At 37.6% G+C, this 8,639-nt stretch overlaps 1 pseudogene; it reads left to right on the top strand.

The window, feature by feature from the left end:
* Positions 1-204: 204 nt before the first annotated feature.
* On the top strand, positions 205-1,495 carry LOC119535090 (annotated as a pseudogene).
* The last annotated feature ends 7,144 nt before the right edge of the window (positions 1,496-8,639 follow it).

Raw genomic sequence — 8,639 nt, 5'->3', positions numbered from 1 at the left:
GGATCTAGGATTGGGTCAGAGAATTTGCATTTCAAATAAGTTCCCAGATGCTGCTGAAGCTGCTGACCCCAGGACCACACTTTGTCTTCAGGAATGCCTGGTGACTAAATCCCATTCTGCTAAATGGATTTTTATCTGGATGATTTCTGGCCCTGAAATCCTAGGCTGCTGAGTCTTGGCCTCTCGCCTTACTCCCCAGACAACATGAGCTTCACCACCCGCTCCACCACCTTCTCCACCAACTACCGATCCCTGGGCTCAGTCCAGTTGCCCAGCCACCAGGTCCGGCCGGCCAGCAGCGTGGCTAGCATCTATGCGGGCACAGGGGGCTCAGGTTCCTGGATCTCCGTGTCCCGCTCCTCTAGCTCCCGGGGTGGCTGAGGGTTCGGGGGCTTGGCTGGCAGGGTGGCTGGGGGTCTGGCAGGAATGGGGAGCATCCAGGGTGAGAAGGAGACCATGCAAACCCTGAACGACTGCCTAGCCTCCTACCTGGACAGGGTGAGGAACTGGAGACCGAGAATCGGAGACTGGAGGGCAAAATTTGGGAACACCTGGAGAAGAAGGGACCCCAGGTCAGGGACTGGAGCCACTACTTCAAGGTCATCCAGGAACTGAGGGCTCAGATCTTTGAAATTTCTGTGGACAATGCCTCCATCATTCTGCAGATTGACAATGCCCAGCTGGCTGCTGATGACTTCAGAGTCAAGTATCAGACTGAGCTGGCCATGAGCCAGTCTGTGGAGAGTGACATCCATGGGCTCTGCAAGGTCATTGATGACACTAACGTCACTCGGCTGCAGCTGGAGACAGAGATCGAGGATCTCAAGGAGGAGATGCTCTTCATGAAGAGGAACTATGAGGACGAAGTAAAGAGCCTACAAGCCCAGATTGCCAGCTCTGGGCTGACCATGGAGGTGGATGCCCCCAAGTCTCAGGACTTCAGCAAGATCAGGGCAGACATCCAAGCCCAGTATGATGAGTTGGCTCAGAAGAACTGAGAGGAGCTGGACAAGTACTGGTCTCAGCAGATTGAAGAGAGCACCACAGTGGTCACCTCTGAGCCCGCTGAGATAGGAGCTGCTGAGATGACACTTACGGAGCTGAGACATACCAGTCCTTGGAAATTGACCTGGCCTCCATGAGAAACCTGAAAGCCAGCCTGGAAAACAGCCTGGGGGAGGTGGAAGTCCGCTATGCCCTGCAGATGGAGCAGCTCAGTGGGGTCCTGCTGCACCTGGAGTCAGAGCTGTCACAGACCCGGGCAGAGGGGCAGCGCCAGGCCCAGGAGTACAAGACCCTGCTGAACATCAAGGTCAAGCTGAAGACTGAGACTGACATCTATCATCGCTTGCTAAAAGACAGAGAGGACTTCAGTCTCGGCGATGCCCTGTGCAGCAGCAACTCCATGCAAACCATCCACAAGACCACCACCCGCAGGATCGTGGACGGCAAAGGGGTATCTGAGACCAATGACACCAAAGTTCCGAGGCACTGAGGCAGCAGAAGCAGGGTGCCCTTTGGGGAACTGGTGACCAATAAAAACTTCTGCATCTTCAAAAAAAAAAAAAAAAAATCCTGGGCTCCATGACCTAAAATCAACTAGTTCAAGTTTTCAATTCTAATATGACTTTGACACTTAAGAGATGAAAAGTCTTCAAGTTTCTGTAGCCTTTCAATAACTGTGGAGCTGCCAGGAGTCATGGAAAGATTCAGTGGCTCTACGCACAGTTGATGACCTTTTGCAATTTTATTCCATTGCATGTACGTGTGTATATGCACACACATACACATGCGTGTTTATATGTGCACATATATGTTTATGTACACATATGCATATGTGCACACACTGTATAAGTATAGATTTGTTTTGCTGATTTATTCTCCAGCCTTTTGAAACTTTAAAGGACAAGACTAAGTGTAGAACATGCTCTAAATGCTCTGGGGGAAGAAGTAGGGGAAGAAAGTAACTATTCTTCCTAAATGAGTTAATTTTTACTTCCATTTATTTTTATCTTTAGAAATTTTAGCAATGGAAATGTAAATCTTTATTTTAAGTGAGGGTCAAAATATTGCACTATTGTTTTTTGTTTTTGGTTTTCCTTCTCCAAGAATCTGCAGTCTGGAGGTTGGTTCTGCATTTTTTGAGAAGTAATCTATTGCGTATTTGACACCCCACGCCATTTCGGTAGTAAAATCCTTATCCGTATCTATGTAAGGATTTCTGCATGATTTGTGAGGAAAACGGTGCATCACTGACTTCAAATCTTGACCAGATGGAAACAAAGGAAATGCTCACTATGCATGAATTTAGCTATCACCCAAGAAAGGAATATTTTTCTTCTCAGAAGGCATTTATTTTGTTGAATCATTTCATCTTTTGATACTAGAATTAAACCTTTAGTAAATGAGTCATTTTAAAATGGGAAAACAGACCCCAAACTTCTCTGCACTGCTGATAAATGAACAGTCATATTCTGTGGTATTTCATATAGACTATGTAAGCCCAGAAATGAGAATACCAGGTGTTCTCCTCAAATCTGAGTTGGATCACAATTGATGTAGGATAAGGTTTGCTCCTTATTTGAACTTGCTGCTTGTTTGTAGCAGGGCTGACGACATAGTCCAGGATTGAAGAAAAGCCACTGAGGTAGGCAGTGGCTTACAACCTTATCAACAAAGGATACTTCTCTTTCACAGACCAAGTCACCTTCAAAGTGGGTAATTCCAATAAATGTATTTTGTCTCAATACAAATTCTATTTTTAAATTTTTTAAATCAACTTTATTGAGATATAATTGATATTCAATAAAGTGTACATATTTAAATGGTAAAATTTGACATATATACATACATACATACACACACACACACACATATATCTCCATCCTCATGGAACAATCAACAAAATCAAGGTAATGAACACATCCATCGCCCCATAAAAGTTTCCACATGTTCCTTTATAATTCTTCCTTCTCACCCCATTCTGCTCCTAACCCAGGCAACCTCCAGATCTGCTTCCTGTCACTATAAATTTGTTGACATTTTCTAGTTTTGTATAAATAGAATCATACAATATGTACACTTCAGTCACTGATTATTTTGCAATTTATCCATATTTGTTTATCAATAGTCCATTACTTTTTATTGCTAAAAAATACTCTATTTTAAAGATATGCTACAATTTGATTATCCATTCACTTGTTGATAAATACTTGTTTTTGCTTTTGTTTCCAGGAAAATGAAGTTATTACGAATATTCCTGTTCATGTCTTTGTGTGGGCATATTCTTTCTTTTCTCTTATTCTACCAATTATTAAGAGACACAACTCATATATCTGATTATAATTGTGGTTTGTCTATTTCTCCTTGCAATTCTATCATATTTCCTTCATGTATTTTGAAGCTCTGTTAATACAGTCATAAATGTTTAGGAATATTGTGTTCTCTTGTTGAAATGATCCCTTTATTGCTATAAAATGATGTTCATTATCCCTGGTAATATTCTTTGCTCTCAAATTCACATTTTTAATATAACATAGCCAAACCAGTTTTCTTTAGGTTAGTATTATCATGGTTCATCTTTTTCCATCCTGCTGCTTTTAACATATTTGTGTCTTTATATTTAAAGCGCATGTCTTGTGAGCAGCATATAAATGGGTCTTGCTTTTTTATATAATGTGACAACCCCTGTTTTTTAATTGAGGCGTTTAGACCATTTTCACCTAACATGATTATTGATACGATTAGATTTAACTCAATCATACTGCTATTTATTTGTTTTCTCCCTGTTGCATTTGTTCTTCATTCCGTTTTTTCCCTTTTTCTACCTGCTTCTGGATGAAGTATTTGTTTTGTAATTCCATTTCATCTCCTTTGTTGGCTTATTAGTGACAACTCTTTGATTTCCTTTTTCATGGTTGCTTTATAGTATCCATGTTTAACTTATAATCAACCTTCAAGTAATATTTTACCACATCATGTGTAGTATAAAACTCTTACAATTAAAATACTTCCATTACTTCTCTCTCAGCTATAATGCTATTGTTATCTTACATTTTACTTATAATATAAATTCCACAATACATTGCTATTTTTGTTTCGTCATTTATCTTTTAAACATTTCAATAATAAAAAATCTTATATGTGTACCAATGTAGTTAATATATCCAGTGCTCTCCATTCCTTTTTTGTATACCCATGTTTTCATCTGGTATCATTTTTCTTCTGCCTGAAGGACTTCCTGTAACTTCTCTTTTAGTTCAGATCAGTTTGTGTTGAATTCTTTCAGCTTTCGTACATTTGTAAAAGTCTTTATTTCACATGTATTTTTTTGAAAGACATTTTTGCTGAATAAAGAATTCTAGTCTGATTTTTTAAATTTCAATTCCTTAAAGATGTGGATTCACTGTCTTCTCACTTGCATTATTTCTAATGAGAAATCTGCTCTTACCCTTGTCTTTGTTCCTCATCTTTTATTCTGGAAGCTTTTAAGATTTTCTCCTTACAATGCTTTGGAGTGATTCGTTTATAAGATACTTTGGTGTAGTTTTCTTTTCTTTTCTTTTCTTTTTTTCTTTTTCTTTTTCTTCTTTTTTTTTTTTTGTACTTATTGCACTTCCTGGACCTGTGGGTTTATGGTTTTCATCAAATTTGTAAAATTTTTGGCAATTATTTCTTCAAACATTTTTTCTCTCCCACACCCTTTCCTCTACTTTCAGACCCTCAATACATGCATACTAGGATGACTGAAGTTGTTCCATTGCTCACTGATGCTTTTATTCAGTTTTTAAAAATTATCCTTCTCTCTGTTTCATTTTGGATGTTTCCTATTGCTATGTCTCCAAGTTCGCTAATCTTTTCTTCTAACATGTCTAATCTGCTGTTAATCTTGGGCAATGTATTTTTCATTTCAAACGTAATTTTCAACTCTAGAAATTTGATTTGTGTCTTTAAAATATTCCATATCTTTCCTTAACTCTTGAGCATCTGGGATACTGTTATAATAACCTTTAAATATAATTTTCTGCTAATTCAACATCTGTGTCAGTTCTGAGATGGTTTTGATTGACTGATTTTTCTTCTCTTTATATGTCATTTTTCCTGTTTATTTGCTAGTAAATTTTGATTGGATCTCAGACATTGTGAATTTTAACTTATGACTTCCTGAGTAATTTGGTATTCGTATAAAGACTCACAGACTTTGTTATTCTATGACTAGTTATTCCTCATAACTGAGGCAAGACACTTCTGAGTACTTTACTGGCTGCCCCGTGAGTAATGAGGTTTTTCAGTCTGCCTGGTGTCAACAGGCAGTATTCCCAGCCCTGTCTGAGCCTTGGTCACTGTTCCCTCTAGTCCTTTCTGATGGCTTTTTTTCCCCAGGCACAGATAGTTTCCTGACTTGCATGCACTGATTGGTACACTACTGAATACCTGCTACTCTCTACTCTCCAACACTCTATTCTCTAGCTGCTTTGGTCTCCCCAAACTCTCATCTCCTGCTCCTTAACTCAAGAAATCTGCCAGGCTCTGAATTACTGCTCCCTGAGGAACTGCCTGGAAACTCTCTAAAGGCTTAAAGTTGATGTAATCATAGGGTTTACCTCATTTGTTTCCCATCTCTCAAGAATCACTGTCTCTTGTTGCCTAAGGTCCAATATCTTAGAAATCATTGTTTCATATATGATTATTTTCAGGTAGGCTGGTAAATCTGGCCTCTCTTAGTTCATTGTGGACAGAAGCAGAAATCTTAAACTAAAAGAAAAAAAAATATGCCTAATCAGAGACTTCTTTTAGTCTCTGCCTGCCTTAACAGTCAACTTTTTGCATCCCTTTTTTTTAAATCAAAATTAACCACGATAAAGGATAGTAGTCATACCATCTGTATCTAGTAGGTATAAACAGAAGCAAAGAAACAGATTAAGCATATTTCTTCACTTTTATTCTGTACATGTCCACACAATTCACAATACAGAAAAAGTGCCCAAAAGGTAACTATAACTAGTCACTTTCTTTTTCAGAGATTAGTTCAGTCTCCCAAATTAACTCAGTTTGAAAATCTCTGTAGAGCAACACAGTTATTAAGATATTTTAGATAAATAGAAAATTCAAGAAAATTAGGGAAAATACTTTATGACTTTGCTACAAAAGCTCCATTCTTCCCTCCCTATCCCACCCTTCCCACCCTCCCTCCCTCCACTTCATATTATCTGGACCCCACTTTACCTGGAAATAAAACTTAATCTCCTACCAACATAGCTACTACTTTTTTTGGATTCTACCTGCCAGCTGGCAGCTTTGCACAGTTATGGCTCTGGGATGTGATAAAGCAAAATCAGAAAGCATGAATGAGCCCTTTATAATGTCTCTGCTACTCCCCATGCAGATGTGGCCTTTGAGAGTGGACTACCCACACGCTGAGGGTACTCTGGATGCCTAGGAACTTTTATTCACTCAGAGATCAAATTAAATCAAATATATTCAATGTGATGGGACTGATATCATTCTCCATTACTTAATGTTTTACAGGAATGGTTTTCCTTACTTTCAATCAGCTATGATCCATGTAATACTGATTTACAGTTGCCCACTTAAACATTGCTGATTTTAATAAGTAGTCCACCTAACTTCTACTGAGACTAATTGGATTCTAACTTGTCAAAGATGTATTTTACAAAATATTCTATTGTATTAGAATATTTTGTCTATAAAAGTTCCAAATCTCATTTCTCAAAATGGCAATAATCCCACCTTCCCTAAAACATAACCACGATGTTAGCAAGCGTCAATCTAAGTTATAGCTGCACTAGAAATTATGTGTATGGTCAGAGAATCAATCCAACTAATGAGGGGACCAAATGAGAAATTTTATTGTAATAAAACACAATAGATAAGAAACCATTTGGATTCATTGTACATGGTGCAGTAAATTTAAAACTAGAAAGTATCTTAAAAGTGATAAAGCTCACTAATATATTTGATAGAATTACCCATAAATTGGAAACAAAAAAAAAAGAGGGTAAACCAACTTAGGGTAGTCAGCTGTTTATTTGTACAAATGAAAACAATTCTAAACATCTCTCATCTCTATCATTTTTAAGAAGGTTATATATAAGAGCCCTCGATTAAGATGGCCATAGTTTCTGAATTTTTATGAAGTGGTTATAAATATATTATGACTTATGAAAAATTTAGATTTATGAAAAATTCCCTAAATTGTCTTTGTTTTCCTCAAATTTTATCAGGGACCAGCATAAGTCCGTGGACAGGTCTAACCTACTGTGAACAATTGGGGATATATCTCACCTTCCAAAAACAATTCATTCCTTTGGAGATTTCTACTAAAAGTTCTTCTTTATATTTAGCTGAATCCTGTTTGCCCCTAAGTTCCACACATGGTCTAATTCTTCTAAACTACATAAATTGAAAAATGCACGATGGATACTCTGAGAGGCCATCCTGAAGAAGCATAACTCCTATTTTTCTTATTATTCTGAGTTTAATTCATGAGGATCAAAGTTTGCTGAGGATACATATTATTTATTTGTGGATTGTCATAAGAATAGTGTTAAGACCAGAGTTTTATTATTTCATCACTCCTAAGAATCTGTTTTTCCTTACCTCATATCTCTGCTTTTCCTTTGCCTTTCCAAGCCAGGTGCAAGGAGTGGAGCTGGGGATAAGGTGGAACGGGGCAGTTCTCTGAGCCAAACTCCAGATGTGTGCCCATTTCTTAAGACTATCTCAATAGTGACCCCCTCCCTTTCCAGCCAACTTGAAATCTAGGAACTCAGGCTTTATTATTAAACAGAAATATTACAGAAACATTTGCATAGTGATGTAAGTTCTATTTAATGACAAAAATCTATAGAAAATGCCTCTGTTCCTCTTCATCACTAGTAAATAAAGAGATCCTTGGTTTCTTCTCCAAATCCTATTCCCATAATTAATACATGAAGAGAAAGTAGAGAAATAAGCTCTAGATCCTTTTCTACTTTAGTTGCTGAATTTGTGATTGTGTGGCCTTAGTAAAAATATATATCTTTTTCAGGAGATTTGGGTTTGACTAGAAATTGGCAAAGAGTGTGTATGTATGTGTGTGAAGTCAAAGCACATTTTTAGGGTCATGAAATATCTGCTTCTAAATGATTTAAGATATATTTGGAGTGGCCAACTTTGTTACCAAAATACTTTCATTGTCATCTATGTGTCAGAAACTGGAAAGAAAATGAGCTCCAGTTGAGTTCTGCTCCAATCTAATCATAGAAATCTAAAACTGGAAAATACCCCAGAGGTCCTTTCATCCAAGTTCTTTCACAACTAAGGAATTCCTTCTACATGATTCCTGAGAGGAATGATTGTTCCATCTTCACTTAAATACTAGAAGAAGCACTAGAAGTGGTGAGTTCATTCTTGTTTTTAGAAAGCCCAAACCATTTTTCTAAATGTAACATTTAGGAGAAAGTAAATCCTTATATATCTAATAAAACTATTTCCTTTTAATGTCTGTCTCTGCTCTGTTATGTTCTTGTTGTGTTCTGCAAATTGTCTGTTCTATAGCACTTGCATATAACAATCCTACTTGACCTATCTCCTCCAAATATTATTCCCAATCTAATTTTGCCTTCTTTTCAGATTAA

Source organism: Choloepus didactylus, chromosome 5, assembly GCF_015220235.1.
Source record: "Choloepus didactylus isolate mChoDid1 chromosome 5, mChoDid1.pri, whole genome shotgun sequence".
Taxonomy (NCBI): Eukaryota; Metazoa; Chordata; class Mammalia; order Pilosa; family Megalonychidae; genus Choloepus; species Choloepus didactylus.
The sequence above is the reverse complement of the archived record's forward strand: the minus strand, read 5'-3'. Positions and strand labels throughout refer to the sequence as shown.